Here is an 18796-nt window from a genome sequence, read left to right as displayed (position 1 = left end):
ATCTAAATAATAAAAAAAAAACAATAAAAGTACACATATTTAGTATCGCCGCGTCCGCAACGACCCGACCTATAAAACTGGCCCACTAGTTAACCCCTTCAGTAAACACCGTAAGAAAAAAGAAAAAAAAACGAGGCAAAAAACAACGCTTTATTATCATACCGCCGAACAAAAAGTGGAATAACACGCGATCAAAAAGACAGATATAAATAACCATGGTACCGCTGAAAGCGTCATCTTGTCCCACAAATAACGAGCCACCATACAGAATGATCAGCAAAAAAATAAAAAAGTTATAGTCCTGAGAATAAAGCGATGCAAAAATAATTATTTTTTCCATAAAATAGTTTTTATCGTATAAAAGCGCCAAAACATAAAAAAATAATATAAATGAGGTATCGCTGTAATCGTACTGACCCGAAGAATAAAACTGCTTTATCAATTTTACCAAACGCGGAACAGTATAAACGCCTCTCCCAAAAGAAATTCATGAATAGCTGGTTTTTGGTCATTCTGCCTTACAAAAATCGGAATAAAATGCGATCAAAAAATGTGACGTGCCCAAAAAGTTACCAATAAAAACGTCAACTTGTCCCGCAAAAAACAAGACCTCACATGACTCTGTGGACCAAAATATGGAAAATTTATAGCTCTCAAAATGTGGTAACGCAAAAAATATTTTTTGCAATAAAAAGCGTCTTTCAGTGTGTGACGGCTGCCAATCATAAAAATCCGCTAAAAAACTCGCTATAAAAGTAAATCAAACCCCCCTTCATCACCCCCTTAGTTAGGGAAAAATAAAAAAAATGTATTTATTTCCATTTTCCCATTAGGGTTAGGGTTAGGGCTAGGGTTGGGGCTAGGGTTAAGGCTACAGTTAGGGTTGGGGCTAAAGTTAGGGTTAGGGTTGGGGCTAAAGTTACGGTTAGGGTTTAGATTACATTTACGGTTGGGAATAGGGTTGGGATTAGGGTTAGTGGTGTGTCAGGGTTAGAGGTGTGGTTAGGGTTACTGTTGGGACTAGGGTTAGGGGTGTGTTTGGATTAGGGTTTCAGTTATAATTGGGGGGTTTCCACTGTTTCGGCACATCAGGGGCTCTCCAAACGCGACATGGCGTCCGATCTCAATTCCAGCCAATTCTGCGTTGAAAAAGTAAAACAGTGCTCCTTCCCTTCCGAGCTCTCCTGTGTGCCCAAACAGGGGTTTACCCCAACATATGGGGTATCAGCGTACTCAGGACAAATAGGACAACAACCTTTGGGGTCCAATTTCTCCTGTTACCCCTGGGAAAATACAAAACTGGGGGCTAAAAAATAATTTTTGTGGGCAAAAAAAAGATTTTTTATTTTCACGGCTCTGCGTTATAAACTGTAGTGAAACACTTGGGGGTTCAAAGTTCTTACAACACATCTAGATAAGTTCCTTGGGGGGTCTAGTTTTCAAAATGGGGTCACTTGTGCGGGGCTTCTACTGTTTAGGTACATTAGGGGCTCTGCAAACGCAATGTGACGCCTGCAGACCATTCCATCTAAGTCTGCATTCCAAATGGCGCTCCTTCCCTTCCGAGCCCTCCCATGCATCCAAACGGTGGTTCCCCCCACCTATGGGGTATCAGCGCACTCAGGACAAATTGGACAACAACTTTTGGGGTCCAATTTCTCCTGTTACCCTCGGGAAAATACAAAACTGGGGGCTGAAAAATAATTTTTGTGGGAAAAAATTTTTGTTTTATTTTTACAGCTCTGCATTATAAACTTCTGTGAAGCCCTTGGTGGGTCAAAGCACTCACCACACATCTAGATAAGTTCCTTAGGGGGTCTACTTTCCAACATGGTGTCACTTGTGGGGGGTTTCTACTGTTTAGGTACATTAGGGGCTCTGCAAACGCAATGTGATGCCTGCAGACCATTCCATCTAAGTCTGCATTCCAAATGGCGCTCCTTCACTTCCGAGCCCTTCCATGCATCCAAACGGTGGTTCCCCCCCCACATATGGGGTATCAGCGCACTCAGGACAAATTGGACAACAAATTTTGGGGTCCAATTTCTCCTGCTACCCTCAGGAAAATACAAAACTGGGGGCTAAAAAAATAATTTTTGTGGGAAAAAATTTTTGTTTTATTTTTACGGCTCTGCATTATTAACTTCTGTGAAGCCCTTGGTGGGTCAAAGCGCTCAAAACACATCTAGATAAGTTCCTTAGGGGGTCTACTTTCCAAAATGGTGTCACTTGTGGGGGTTTTCAATGTTTAGGCACATCAGTGGCTCTCCAAACACAACATGGCGTCCCATCTCAATTCCTGTCAATTTTGCATTGAAAAGTCAAACGGTGCTACTTCCCTTCCGAGCTCTCCCATGCGCCCAAACAGTGGTTTACCCCCACATATGGGGTATCAGCGTACTCAGGACAAATTGTACAACAACTTTTGGGGTCCAATTTCTTCTCTTACCCTTGGGAAAATATAAAATTGGGGGTGAAAAGATAATTTTTGTGAAAAAATATGATTTTTTATTTTTACGGTTCTGCATTATAAACTTCTGTGAAGCACTTGGTGGGTCAAAGTGCTCACCACACCTCTAGATAAGTTCCTTAGGGGGTGTACTTTCCAAAATGGTGTCACTTGTGGGGGGTTTCAATGTTTACGCACATCAGGGGCTCTCCAAACGCAACATGACGTCCCATCTCAATTCCTGTCAATTTTGCATTGAAAAGTCAAACGGCGCTCCTTCCCTTCCGAGGTCTCCCATGCGCCCAAACAGTGGTTTATCCCCACATATGGGGTATCAACGTACTCAGGACAAATTGTACAACAACTTATGGGGTCCAATTTCTTCTCTTACCCTTGGGAAAATATAAAATTGGGGGTGAAAAGATAATTTTTGTGAAAAAATATGATTTTTTATTTTTACGGTTCTGCATTATAAACTTCTGTGAAGCACTTGGTGGGTCAAAGTGCTCACCACACCTCTAGATAAGTTCCTTAGGGGGTCTACTTTCCAAAATGGTGTCACTTGTGGGGGGTTTCAATGTTTAGGCACATCAGGGGCTCCCCAAACGCAACATGGCGTCCCATCTCAATTCCTGTCAATTTTGCATTGAAAAGTCAAATGGCGCTCCTTCGCTTCCGAGCTCTGTCATGCGCCCAAACAGTGGTTTACCCCCACATATTGGGTATCGACGTACTCAGGACAAATTGTACAACAACTTTTGGGGTCCATTTTCTCCTGTTACCCTTGGTAAAATAAAACAAATTGGAGCTGAAGTAAATTTTTTGTGAAAAAAAGTTAAATGTTCATTTTTATTTAAACATTCCAAAAATTCCTGTGAAGCACCAGAAGGGTTAATAAACCTCTTGAATATGGTTTTGAGCACCTTGAGGGGTGCAGTTTTTAGAATGGTGTCACACTTGGGTATTTTCTATCATATAGACCCCTCAAAATGACTTCAAATGAGATGTGGTCCATAAAAAAAAATGGTGTTGTAAAAATGAGAAATTGCTGGTCAAATTTTAACCCTTATAACTCCCTAACAAAAAAAAATTTTGGTTCCAAAATTGTGCTGATGTAAAGTAGACATGTGGGAAATGTTACTTATTAAGTATTTTTTGTGACATATCTCTGTGATTTAAGGGCATAAAAATTCAAAGTTGGAAAATTGCAAAATTTTCTAAATTTTCGCCAAATTTCCATTTTTTTTGCAAATAAACGCAGGTAATATCAAACAAATTTTACCACTATCATGAAGTACTATATGTCACAAGAAAACGATGTCAGAATCGCCAAGATCCGTTGAAGCGTTCCAGAGTTATAACCTCATAAAGGGACAGTGGTCAGAATTGTAAAAATTGGCCCGGTCATTAACGTGCAAACCACCCTTGGGGGTGAAGGGGTTAAGTGTTCCATTTATTTTTTGAGCAGTGTAGAATATTTCTTTGGAACAATATATGTAAGTGACATAGAAAATGACTCTATGTAAAAGCTCATGTTAAAATCACATTGCAATCACAAGGCATTTGGATGTCAATTGGATGCTAGGTGTGAAAACTCGTATAGTACTCAAATTAAAATCACATGGCACTTGCATGACACTAGTCTTACTTTTCTGGACCAAAGATGAAACTTTTTTTTTCACGGTGATGGGTACGAACCCTTAAAAATAATTTCACCCGACGAACAAGCCTTTGGCTAACTTATCAGGTAATTGTTTGCTAAGATCAACTGTTAAGGGAAGCAAGTGCACCAAAATGAGTCCTTACAAAGTTTTTATAATATTATTGGTGGATCCTTCCCAAACATTCTTTATTTAACTATCATTACACACTCTGATTAGACTATTGGCTAGTAAAGGAAATGTATTTATAAACATTTCCTCCCTTATAATCTAAGTGTGCAGAGAAGAATTTCATTAAAAATGTTTTAAAATTAGCTTTGACAGAATTCATCTCTAAGCACCTGAGTGTTAATTATAGATCCACGGCTTGTATCCATGAATTTAGCCATTCAGGAGCCTTTGCTGTGATGTTATGTCTCATGTCACTAGAGTGTGCCATTGTAAGTCTTGACTAGTGCACATGGGCTGTCTGCTTCCCAACAATAGCAGCAACTCCCCAGGGAGGCAAATGGCAGACAGCAGCTTTCTATTCCTTTCAACAGACACTTAGAGGTCTGTTACTTATTATCTTTTTGAAGAAAGGCCACAGGTTTCATCCAGCAACATGAGCTTATATCAGAATGGAAATCATGGTGGATGATGTAGTTGAGACAGTTTAATGAGACAAACTGTTTTTCGGCTTTTAAAAAGTGAAACGCAAAACATGTTCGGCTTTTCAGAAGGATTCTTTTTCTAGTCTATCAACAGAAGAATCTCTTCTTTAGTCAATGTTAAAATGCCTAAACAAAAGATACTAGACACACAATAGGAAGGAAATGAATTATAAAGAATAGTGAATGAAGTGATGTGGTTAAAGCCTAAATGTTTGCCCTCGTAGACAAAAGTACTGCCTATATTTAATACTAGTGTACGTTGTAGAGAATCAAACGTGATAGTTAAAGGAAGTAAGCTTAGAATTTAATACACCAAATACAAATGAAGGACTACAAAGCAAGTTGTACGCAAGAAGCAAACACAAAAAAGACTCTACCTAAGTCCTATTGTTATTGTCTGTCAATTAACATGTACATGATGGAAGACTCTTCTTGCTCGAATGACATCATGCATCTAAATGAAGCTTTTCACTACTCAATGTCATTATTTTATCATACAATTCAATATTATCCTAATGATATTACTAGTATTGCTGTGGTACCCAAAATGTGCTCTATGTTTCCTTTTAGGTTGGATAATTTCTAATCATGCATCAAGTAATATGTTCTGTAAAATGCACCTATGTTAAATAGAACTAATTGCCGGGTCAAAAGTTACTTTGGTTTTAACCCACCATCCGGTCGCAGAGATAACGAGAATTGATGAAAATATGGAAATACTTGTTCATGCAATGGTTTCCTTGTTCTTATTGGAATGTATACATTGTAGATTCAGACTGAAGGAATAAAATAGCAAAAAAAAAAAACACATATGTAAACATACAGGTCCTTCTCAAAAAATTAGCATATAGTGTTAAATTTCATTATTTACCATAATGTAATGATTACAATTAAACTTTCATATATTATAGATTCATTATCCACCAACTGAAATTTGTCAGGTCTTTTATTGTTTTAATACTGATGATTTTGGCCTACAACTCCTGATAACCCAAAAAACCTGTCTCAATAAATTAGCATATCAAGAAAAGGTTCTCTAAACGACCTATTACCCTAATCTTCTGAATCAACTAATTAACTCTAAACACATGCAAAAGATACCTGAGGCTTTTAAAAACTCCCTGCCTGGTTCATTACTCAAAACCCCCATCATGGGTAAGACTAGCGACCTGACAGATGTCAAGAAGGCCATCATTGACACCCTCAAGCAAGAGGGTAAGACCCAGAAAGAAATTTCTCAACAAATAGGCTGTTCCCAGAGTGCTGTATCAAGGCACCTCAATGGTAAGTCTGTTGGAAGGAAACAATGTGGCAGAAAACGCTGTACAACGAGAAGAGGTGACCGGACCCTGAGGAAGATTGTGGAGAAGGACCGATTCCAGACCTTGGGGAACCTGAGGAAGCAGTGGACTGAGTCTGGTGTGGAAACATCCAGAGCCACCGTGCACAGGCGTGTGCAGGAAATGGGCTACAGGTGCCGCATTCCCCAGGTAAAGCCACTTTTGAACCATAAACAGCGGCAGAAGCGCCTGACCTGGGCTACAGAGAAGCAGCACTGGACTGTTGCTAAGTGGTCCCAAGTACTTTTTTCTGATGAAAGCAAATTTTGCATGTCATTCGGAAATCAAGGTGCCAGAGTCTGGAGGAAGACTGGGGAGAAGGAAATGCCAAAATGCCTGAAGTCCAGTGTCAAGTACCCAGTCAGTGATGGTGTGGGGTGCCATGTCAGCTGCTGGTGTTGGTCCACTGTGTTTCATCAAGGGCAGGGTCAATGCAGCTAGCTATCAGGAGATTTTGGAGCACTTCATGCTTCCTGGCACCTGCTCACAGTGCCAAAACCACTGGTAAATGGTTTACTGACCATGGTATTACTGTGCTCAATTGGCCTGCCAACTCTCCTGACCTGAACCCCATAGAGAATCTGTGGGATATTGTGAAGAGAAAGTTGAGAGACGCAAGACCCAACACTCTGGATGAGCTTAAGGCCGCTATTGAAGCATCCTGGGCCTCCATAACATCTCAGCAGTGTCACAGGCTGATTGCCTCCATGCCACGCCGCATTGAAGCAGTCATTTCTGCCAAAGGATTCCCGACCAAGTATTGAGTGCATAACTGAACATTATTATTTGATGTTTTTTTTGTTTGTTATTAAAAAACACTTTTATTTGATTGGACGGTTGAAATATGCTAATTTATTGAGACAGGTTTTTTGGGTTATCAGGAGTTGTAGGCCAAAATCATCAGTATTAAAACAATAAAAGACCTGACAAATTTCAGTTGGTGGATAATGAATCTATAATATATGAAAGTTTAATTGTAATCATTACATTATGGTAAATAATGAAATTTAACACTATATGCTAATTTTTTGAGAAGGACCTGTAGAGTAAAGCACATGAGAAACAATCCAAGAGGACTTATGTTAAAACTTACAATCCTCAAAGTACCCCCCCCCCCTTCTACTATGATCACAGAATTACACACTCTTGGCATTCTCTTATGCAGCTTCACTAGGGAGTCAATTAGAATGGCTTATGATTATAAGGTATGTCTTGTCAAGAGTTAATTTCTGGAATTACCGGCCTTCAGAAAGTGTAATGCAGAGGTAGTGTTTGCTTACAGTTACAGGACAAGTTAAGAGGGATTTGGTCCTTCTCATTATACCTTCCACCCATAAACACGCTCCCCCTAACCCACTACATGTGGAAATAAGACACATGACTGCTTGTGACTTGGATTAAATGGCCACAGCAGCCTTTTACTAAATATGTACATAACCAAACAGGGATGCCGGCAACAACTGGCAAGCCCACAACAAATAAATACAGTAAACATTTGTTTGCATCTACATACAGGCTATTAGATCTAGGCCAGAAGCAAACCCCACTATCAATAACCTTTTTTTTAGTCCAGGGAGAAAGAGTATTGACACCACCCGGTTAATACTCTTGACAGTGCAGGACCTATGCCCGCCAGTAAATTGAGATGTCACCGCCATTACTATCCCCCAAAGTGCCCTTTATGCAAAGAAGATATACTTAAAGAGCCTCTGACCTAGACCTATTCCCCACTACAGATCAGGTCGTGTGACCTCTTACACTGGTCGGTCCCGACACACTATCACAGCTTGATCTACAACCTCATGTAACCCCAACAACCACAAGTCCGTGCCTATTTCTTCAGATGTACAGTGGGGAAAAATGTATTTAGTCAGCCACCAATTGTCCAAGTTCTTACACTTAAAAAGGTGAGAGAGGCCTGTAATTGACATCACAGGTAGACCACAACTATGAGAGTCAAAATGAGAAAACAAATCCAGAAAATCACTTTGTCTGATTTGGTAAGATTAATTTATCAAACTATGGTGGAAAAAAAGTATTTGGTCACCTAAAACATGCAAGATTTCAGGCTCTCACAGACCTGCAACTTCCTCTTTAAGAGGCTCCTCTGTCCTCCAATCATTACCTGTAGTAATGGCACCTGTTTGTACTTGTTATCAGTATAAAAGACACCTGTCCACAACCTCAAACAGTCACACTCCAAACTCCACTATGGTGAAGACCAAAGCGCTGTCAAAGGACACTGGAAACAAAATTGTAACCCTGCACCAGGCTGGGAAGACTGAATCTGCAATAGGCAAACAGCTTGATGTGATGAAATCAACTGTGTGAGCAATAATAAGAAAATGGAAGACATACAAGACCACTGATAATCTCCCTCTTTCTGGGGCCCCACGCAAGATCTCACCCCGTGGGGTAAAAATGATCACAAGAAAAGTGAGCAAAAATCCCAGAACCACACGGGGGGCCTATTGAATGATCTGCATAGAGATGGGACCACCGTACCAAAGTTACCATCAGTAACAAACTACACCGCCAGGGACTCAGATCCTGCAGTGCCAGACGTGTCTCCCTGCTTAAGCCAGTACATGTCCAGGCCCATCTGAAGTTTGCAAGAGAGCATTTGGATTATCCAGAAGAGTATTGGGAGAATGTCATATGGTCTGATGAAACCAAAGTAGAACTGTTTGGTAGAAACAAAACTAGTCATGTTTGGAGGAGACAGAATGCTGAGTTGCATCCAAAGAACACCATAGATATTGTAAAGTACATGTACGGCGCATGTCTTGTCTCACCCCTTTGATGTTGGCTCTGGCGGTGAGCCCACATCTTTCCTGGCACATGTCAGCTGTTTTGAACAGCTGACGTGTGCCCAGAACACCCGTGAGTGGAATAGTGATTCACCCGTGGCTATTAACCCGTTAAATACCACTGTCAAACTCTGACAGCGGCATTTAACATGCGCTTCTGGCAATTGGGCTGGAAACCCGCCCATCGGTGACCTCCATCACATGATCATGGGTCACCGATGAGTTGGCATGACAACCAGAGGTTTCCTGCAAAATTCTATGCTTGTCAATGCCGGATTTCTGTGAGCATTGCCCTGTGGTTGACACTCATAGCAAGTGAGGTATTCTGCTACATACAGGCGATGTCATCATTGCCTGTATGTAGCAGAGCCGATCGGGTTATGGCAGCTTCTAGTCTCCCATGGAGACTATTGAGGCATGTAAAAAAAAATGTTTCTAAAAATATAAAAAAATAAATAAATACGAGTTTAAATCACCCCCCTTTCGCCCCATTCAAAATAAAACAATGAAAAAAATCAAACATATGCATATTTGGTATCGCAGCATTCAGAATAGCCGATCTATCAATATAAAAAAAATTAACCTGATCACTAAACGGTGTAAGGAGAAAAAAATTCAAAACAACAGAATTAAGTTTTTTTGGTTGACGCAACATTGCATTAAAATGTGATCAAAAGATTGTGTCTGCTCCAAAATAGTATCATTAAAAACGTCAGCTAGGCATGCAAAAATAAGCCCGCATGCAAAAATAAGCCCTCATCCAACACAAGATCACAAAAATGCAGATGCTACCGGTATCCGAAAATGTAGCAATGTTTTTTTTTTTTAACAAATTTGTGATTTTTTTTCACCACTTAAATAAAAAATAACCTAGACCTGTTTGGTGTCTATGAACTCGTAATGACCTGGAGGATCATACCGTTAGGTCAGTTTAGCATTTAGTGAACATGGTAAAAATATTCCAGAAAACCGCTGTGGATTTGCACTTTTTTTGCAATTTCACCGCTCTTGGAATTTTTTTTCCCATTTTTGAGTACATAATATGATAAAACCAATCATATCGTTCAAAAGTACAACTCATCCCGCAAAAAAACAAGTCCTCACACAGCCATATTGACAGAAAAATAAAAAAGTTATGGCTCTGGGAAGAAGGGGAACAAAAAGCAGAAACACAAAAACGAAAATGGGCTGCGGTGCGAATGGGTTAAATGAGACTGGTTTCCTCCAGTCACGTTTACATGCACCCTTCTGGAAATGGCTTAACGCCTGTCTCACAAAAAAATCTTTTGTCACATCCCTTACACCCTGTAGTTTGTACAAAAACGCTAGTGCCACCATCTTCTGTGTTACTGCTGATGCTGATTTTCCTTTAATAAAATCCTGACCAATCACGAGCAAAACCAAGAACAATTAATTTTCAGATGACGGACCCAACCCTGAATTAACACTGGAACACTCCCACTCTTGCCATACTTTTTGATACCAGGCCCATTTCATCGCTGTCACTGAATGTTTAATCAATTCCGAAACTACGCTGTTACCAGAGTCCACAACCAGTTGGGACAATCCAATCCCACGACGTCTGCCCACGGAACCAAATCCCGAAACCTGCTGAACCGAAAATGGGATAATGCATCAGCTAATTCATTATTCACCCCAGGCACGTGTTTTGCCACCCCACACACATTCAACTCCAAACAGCGCAATACCATATGGCGCAAGTATGCTACCACTGGCAAAGATTTTGCCAAGAGAGAATTGATCACTTAAACCATCGAGAAGTTATCGCAATGAAAACACACTTTCTTGTTCTTAAATTGCGACGCCTAAAGTTCCACTGCCACTATTATTGGATCGATTTCCAACAATGACAAATTTTTTACCAATGCCGACTGCCGCCAAGTCAATGGCCAACATTCAGTGCATCAATGACCCTGAGAAAATGCCCCAAAACCAGCTGTTCAATCTGCATTAGTATATAATTGTAAGGCTGCATTCGACACCACTTTCTCCATCCACAGAGAACATCCATTGTGCCTTAAAAAAAGGACTCCCATACTGCCATGTCAGCTTTTACTTCCCGACTGACTCTCACAAAATGCTCTTTGGACTAATCTCAGATCCACCAGCTTCTCCTCAGGAAACCTACATTCCACTGCAACCTTATCAAACCCGTTTCCCAAAAAACACATCACCATAAAAGGACCCTTATTTTTTTCCAGTGACAAAAGAATACTATTCTGCCACCGATATACGTTGATGATATGTGTCTGAGGAATGTGATCACAAATCGCTATATAAACAATGGCGGACAGCGTTACTCACTAACTGTGCTTCTAGTCCTTATCAGCTGTGCGTGGTGATCCGGAAGGATGATGCAGTGATACGTTTAACAGATTTATTTACAGTACCTTGGTGAGATGAGATGAGAGCGAGGACTGTAGGTTACAGCTGTTACAGAATCACCAGATAGAGATAATAGAAGCTCCAGGATAGAGGTAACAAGAGAATCCTTTCTCCAGCTCTGCAGCACATGTGAGATCTAAGATGGCACAGAGTACAAAACAGGAAAAGAAGGAAGAAGATAGGAGGAACTAAAGACAGAAAGGCATTGTGGGAAAATACCATAACGAATATTACAGTGTGATACAGCAATGGCCAGTAGATGGCAGCAAAGTATAACAAATACAATAAATGATAGAACCAGGTATATTAGCACTACATAAATGTCCATGTATGACTGAAAGTCTATCTAAATAAACTGAACAGCACACTCCCCGTCTGAAATCCTTGGATTTCACTATACCATAAGTCTCGAATTGGGAGTGTTAACCAGAAGTGCATGGAGGGATACCTCAACCTGTAAAATAAAAACAATGCATGCAATGCAACAATAACATATTGTATAACAAGATAGACAAATGTCTATAACGAGTTCCTGAAGTAATCCAACGGATAACCCATCTTCGGATTGGAGAAGCCGCGCTAGGCCAAACTGTCTCCAACCCATTTGTAATCCAAAGGTTGAAGTTATTTGTGAAAAAACATTCTGCTGCACATTGCGTATCACAATGAGTTCACTCAGAGCAATGTCTTCTGCAGAGAGAGGCTTATGGCAGATATGCCAACCGTGACAATCAGTGTTACTGTCCTTATTGTGATAGCATTGTACAATGTGTACTAACCTTGCAATGGCACGAACCAGTCTCGTCCATCTTGAGAAGCGATCAAAACGCCGACAGTCCAAGCCAACCTTCTCCTTGGATTTGGTGATGAAGGAGCTGACATCAGGACGGATCTCTGGGTCGACATCTGGATCCTGAAGGCTGAAGCTGTCTTCAACGGCAGTCTCTTCGCACTGTTCGTGAAGGAACTCTGGTCCTGTCAACCAAGAAGAGCTTGCGAAGGCGCCAATAGACACTGGTCTAGTAGCAAGGCCGCAGGGTTAAGATGGGATGGGACGTGCTGCCATTGCTGGGGTTTGGAGGATTTCCTGATTCTTTCCACTCGGTTACTGACGTAGACGTAGAAGTGTTTCGTCTGGTTGTATATGTAGCCCAGAACTACCTTACTGTCTGTGTAGAATTTTGTGTCATCCACGTGAATAGCTAGTTCACTCTGTAAGAAGTCTGCAATCTCTATGGCTAGTACAGCCACACAGAGCTCAAGTCTGGGTATGGTGTGCTCGGGTTTAGGAGCCAGTTTAGCCTTTCCAAACAGAAATCCAACATGGGCTTCATTATTAGAGTCTACAACCTTCAAGTAAGCGACAGCGGCAATAGCTTCAGTGGAGGCATCAGCGAATACATGAATCTCTTTCCTTTGACTCGTAGTTAGGGATGCCGGAGTGTAACAACGTGGTATGTGGATCTTATCCAAGGCGCAAAGAGTTTCTCTCCACGACTTCCATTTTAGTTGTTTGTCCGCAGGGAGTGGTATATCCCAGTCCTTAATGCACTCTGAAAGTTGTCTCAGCAGGAGCTTGCCTTGTATAGTCAGGGGTGCGACAAACCCAAGTGGATCATATAGACTGTTCACCACTGACAGAACCCCACGCTTAGTAAATGGTTTTTCTGCACCATTAACCTGAAAGCTGAAGGAGTCCTTTAGCAAATTCCACCTCAGGCCTAGGCTTCTCTGTACTGGTGGATTGTCTGAGCCTAGGTTCAAGTCCCTAAATTCTGTGGCATGATCATTAGGGTGAAAGGCCTTCATGACAACAGCACTATTGGAGGCAATTTTATGCAATCTTAAATGAGCTTTAGAAAGCATACCTTGTGTCCGTTTGAGCAGATCTATGGCTTCCTCTGCTGTAGGCAGACCGTCGTCCACGTAGAAGTCCTTTTCAACGAACTGTTGGGCATCCTTCCCGAACTCTGCAGCACCATCGGAGGCGGTCCTACGTAGTCCGTACGTAGCGACTGCATGAGAAGGACTGTTTCCGAAAACGTGCACCTTCATGCGGTATTCGATCATTTCCTTGTTGGTGTCGTTGTCTCGGTGCCATAGAAAACGGAGATAATTTCTGTGATCTTGTTGCACGATGAAACAATGGAACATTTGTTCGATGTCAGCGGTAATGGCGACAGGTTCCTTTCTGAATCTCATGAGCACTCCCACCAGGTTATTAGTCAGGTTCGGACCAGTGAGGAGAACGTCATTCAGAGATACGCCGTCATGTTTGGCGCTTGAATCGAACACCACTCTGATTTGTTTCAGCTTTCTTGGATGATACACTCCAAAGGAAGGTAGATACCAGCATTCTTCATCAGCTTGCAATGGTGGAGCTGGCTCTGCGTGATCATTGCGAAATATCTTGTCCATAAAAGCTATGAAATGTTCCTTCATTTCAGGCTTGTTCTTTAATGTTCTCTGCAGTGAGATGAATCTAGATAAGGCCTGTTCTCTGTTGTTAGGAAGCCTGGTCCTTGAAGCCTTGAAGGGTAAGGGAGCAACCCAGCGGTCAGATTTATTTTTGAAGAATCCACTATCCATGATTTTAAGAAACTCCTTGTCTTCTATGGATAAGGCGACCTTGTTATCATCTTTTGTTGTGTGAAACACTGTTCTCCCTAAGTCATCACCGTAGGGAGTGGGAATGATGTCAGGCTCCTGAATGCAATCAGAGAACCTTTCTTTCACTTCGTAGTGATGAAGGCATGGCTTAAAGTGAGTTGCGCGACCATTTTGGAGCACATACGTTTTACAGGCGTTGACTTCGGATGCCTTATGACTCCTATCCAGACATACATCGCCCACGATTACCCAGCCTAGGTCGAGTCTTTGGGCGTATGGAGCATCATCTGGGCCATTGCATTGTTGGCGTACCTTGTGGACCTTCAGAATGTCCCTTCCGAGTAGGATTAGAATATCAGCATTCATGTCCAGAGGAGGAATTTCATTAGTCAGGTGCCTCAAGTGGCGATGATGAAGTGCGGCTTCCGGAGTGGGAATCTCCTCCCTGTTCTCGGGTATCTGGTCACATTCGATTAGGGTTGGCAAGGGTATATTCACGTTTTCCTTGATTGAAGAGACTATGTACCTAGAGGCTCTCCTGCCAGAAGTCTCAATACGACCAGAGCAGGTGTTGAGGGTGTATGGAGTCGTTTGTCCCTTTATGTTGAAGATCTCAAAGAATTTGGGCCTTGCTAGAGATCGGTTACTTTGCTCATCTATTATGGCATACATTTTGGAGGCCTTGTCGGGTTGTCATTCTGGATAGACCTTAACCAGACATACCTTGACACAGCATTTAGGAACAATCCCTTCTCCACATACCTCAGTACATGAGGAGGAAACAGCAGTTGCAGTTGGGTCAGGGACCTGTGGCTCCCCGCCATGCTTTTGAGCAGGATTGGATGCTGCAGAAGGTTGTGAGTTGTGTGGAGCTGGCGTGGGATGCATGGCTGTGATGTGTTTATCACTGCTGCATTCAGTGCACTTAATGACGGCTTTACAGTCCTTAGCGAGGTGGTCTGAGGAGGTGCAACACTTATAACATATCCCTAGCTCCTTGAGGGTGTCTTTACGCTCCTGCAGAGTTCTTGTTCTGAATCCACGGCATTCTTTAAGTGGGTGAGGCCTTTTGTGGATAGGGCACATACGGTTACTGTCCATGACTTTAGGAGCAACATTATTTGTTTTAGTGAAGGCAGGTGTAGTAAGTGGAACGTCAGTCTTTCTCACAGATACTGTGTTCCTTGAATCTCTACGTTTGGCAATGTTATCATACCTTGTAGATGATGATGATGCTGGTGGAGTAGGCTCAGTGAAGTCGAAGCTGGGATCATTCTTCTTCCGAGCTTGGTCACTGATGAACCTGGAAAAATATGAAAAGGGGGGAAAGGACACATCATACTGCCTTTTATACCGTGAGCCGTGGTCTGCCCATTTATCCTGCATGCCGTGTGGCAACTTGGACACTATTGGATTAACGCCATGAGCAGTATCTAGGTAGCTCAGTCCTGAAAGACGTGGGTCGAATTTTGCCAATTCTATTTCCTTTAGCAGGTCGCTCAAATCTTGAAGTTTTCTATTGTCCTTGTTAGTTATCTTTGGGAAGGTTTGCAGTCTTTTAAATAAGGCACCTTCTATTGCTTCTGAGCTGCCGTAGGTTTGTTCCAGTCTCTCCCAGGCTGCAATAAGACCTGCATCTGAATAGTCCACATGAACTGCCCTTATTGTCTTTATGCGCTCTGCTGATTCAGGGCCTAACCAGTTAACAAGCAAATCCAGTTGTTCCTTGCCGGTGAGATTAAGGTCTTGGATCACTGCTTGAAAGGTGGATTTCCAGGCTCTATAATTCTCAGCACGATCATCAAACTTTGAGAGACTAATGTTTATTAACTCCCGGCGAATCATGTATCTGGCGAAGTCAGACATGTCCGATCTCCCGGTCATTGTTGCAGGATGAACTTGTGGTATCCGTAGGGAAGGTAAGTTCTCTGGCTTATATGACTGTGACAAATCAGGACGAAATGATGCGGCATAAGGGTTAAACTGCAGTTTAGTCTCTAAAGGTTCTGTTGGCTGTTGCCTAAATTGTGGGTTAGTGCTGGAAGTTACCTTGTCGGCAGTAGGTGGCGACATTTCTTGACTTGCGGGCACATCCGTGTTTGAAACTGGAGGTGGCGCTGGTGCAGATGTTGAATGTCTTAGCACATAGTCAGTAGTGTGATCAGCTGCATCCTCCATTTCTTCTGGAATAAGACAGTCCGAATTATCATCTTGTCCCAGTGCTTGTTCAAGGACCTTCAGTTTAGCAAGGGCTGTTGCTTCTTCCCTTTCTGCTTGGAGTATTTTTAATTTCCTTTGAGCTTTCACTTCGGCCTCCCTCTTAGCAAAGGAGCTTTTTACTCTAGCTTCTTCTGCAGCTGCACGGATCTCCAGTAGCTTGTCGGACAATGTTGACTTCCTGGAGTGAGATGATCTGGAAGACCGAGCTGTGATTTTGGTCGATGTTGTGCGATGTGACCTAACATCTTGGAGGTGAGCGATGCGGAGTTCTGCTTTATCCTGGGCATCTCGTACTAATGAGGTCTTTTCTTGGAGAAGAGTTTCCCTTTCAGTTAGTTCTGCTGGGGCATCTTCCATGTCACAGTTACTCAGGAATGTGATGTACTTTGCAGTGAGTCTCTGGTAGCGATCATAGGCAGCAGATAAACTCTTCAATGTGGCGGTTAAATCTGCGGCGTTATTGTGAGAGCGCGGAAGAGCTGCTAAATAGTGATCCACTCTGCCCCATAAATGTTCTAGGTTATCATGGAACTCGTCTCTAGTAGTCTCAAAGTTCTCTCTGCCCTTTTGTGTCGGTTTGGTTACACGTCTGGGTCGTACGTCTTGTTCTGCAGTAAGTGTGGACTCTGCTCCTGCAGCATCTATGGTGTCGGGAACCTGATGTGCTTCACTTGCAGATGGGTCCACAGTGCCCTTTGTGGACATGTTTTAGCTAAGATGGCGGACGGTTAAGACTTGCTAGCAGACACTGCATATGCACACAGACACTGTAGACTTAGGTCTCTTGTTACTATTCTGCCACCGATATACGTGGATGAGATGTGTCTGAGGAATGTGATCACAAATCGCTATATAAACAATGGCGGACAGCGTTACTCACTAACTGTGCTTCTAGTCCTTATCAGCTGTGCGTGGTGATCCGGAAGGATGATGCAGTGATACGTTTAACAGATTTATTTACAGTACCTTGGTGAGATGAGATGAGAGCGAGGACTGTAGGTTACAGCTGTTACAGAATCACCAGATAGAGATAATAGAAGCTCCAGGTTAGAGGTAACAAGAGAATCCTTTCTCCAGCTCTGCAGCACATGTGAGATCTAAGATGGCACAGAGTACAAAACAGGAAAAGAAGGAAGAAGATAGGAGGAACTAAAGACAGAAAGGCATTGTGGGAAAATACCATAACAAATATTACAGTGTGATACAGCAATGGCCAGTAGATGGCAGCAAAGTATAACAAATACAAAAAATGATAGAACCAGGTATATTAGCACTACATAAATGTCCATGTATGACTGAAAGTCTATCTAAATAAACTGAACAGCACAAATACCAAAAGCTACTGCTACCATCCCTAACTAGAACAACAAATTTGAACAAACAGCTGACCCCGTTCTGGCCATCAGAAAAAATCATATAAATTAGGAATTATGGAGGAAATTCGCTGCATACTTCACTACCCATTTCACAAAAGAACTAAATGCCTCAAATTAAGAACAAGAAATTGAACAACCCATTGGTAACCAACAATCAACATAAAACTTACCATCTCACATACAACTCAACAAGTGAAAACTTGTTCATGTGTAAAGCGCCATGGAATAAATGGCGCTATAAAAATGTATAATAACAATAATAAATAATAACTGTCGAGATGCGCTGGAAGCAAAACAAATGCCTCAGTGTCAAATTTTGGCATCAAAGCCCCATTCCCATTTAACCTAACCAATTCCACTTATCGAATGATACATATGAAACAGAAGGCAGTTCCAGATTAATGCCGTCATTCACTGTCTCTCCCACTGGGTAAGATAAGTGGTGAATAAGCCTGAACTTAGTAGGTTCCCCCTTCGGAACCACCCCTAATGATGATGATACCCTCAAATTAGGTAACGGAGAGTCCTGAAATGGACCAGCCTTCCCCGACTTTCCTTTTGCTCACCTCAAACATTTGGACAATCTGTGACTACCTCCGCTGCATGAACTTACAGTTTGAAAACAGCTGACATGTCATGCCTTTGAGGTGGGCTCACCCCGCCAGAGCCCACTTCAAAGCGGGAGTACTGATGTCGGACGTACTATTCCATCTGATGTCAGTAAGGGGTTATATCTGTCACATTGGAAGTGTTTCTTCTGTGCTCAGCCCTCTTCAGGTAAAACCACAGATTTTCAATTGGTCTTAGATCTGGACTTTGGCTTAGCTATTGAGAAATCTTGTATGCGTTTGTGGGAAGAGGAGATAAGAGGGGAGTAGAGAAGGAGATCTTGTGAGGATCAGAGGTTACGTGCAGGTAAGTACTGGGAGACAAGGTCACAGATGGAGGAGACAGGTTGTGGATGGCTTTTTATGTCATGGTTAGGGTTTTGTACTGGAGTCTCTGGGCAATGGGGAGCCAGTGAAGGGATTGACAGATTAATGCCGTCATTCACTGTCTCTCCCACTGGGTAAGATAAGTGGTGAATAAGCCTGAACTTAGTAGGTTCCCCCTTCGGAACCACCCCTAATGATGATGATACCCTCAAATTAGGTAACGGAGAGTCCTGAAATGGACCAGCCTTCCCCGACTTTCCTTTTGCTCACCTCAAACATTTGGACAATCTGTGACTACCTCCGCTGCATGAACTTACAGTTTGAAAACAGCTGACA

Source organism: Ranitomeya variabilis, chromosome 4 (genome assembly GCF_051348905.1).
Source record: "Ranitomeya variabilis isolate aRanVar5 chromosome 4, aRanVar5.hap1, whole genome shotgun sequence".
In the NCBI taxonomy this organism is placed as follows: Eukaryota; Metazoa; Chordata; class Amphibia; order Anura; family Dendrobatidae; genus Ranitomeya; species Ranitomeya variabilis.
This window is presented reverse-complemented; position numbering follows the sequence as displayed.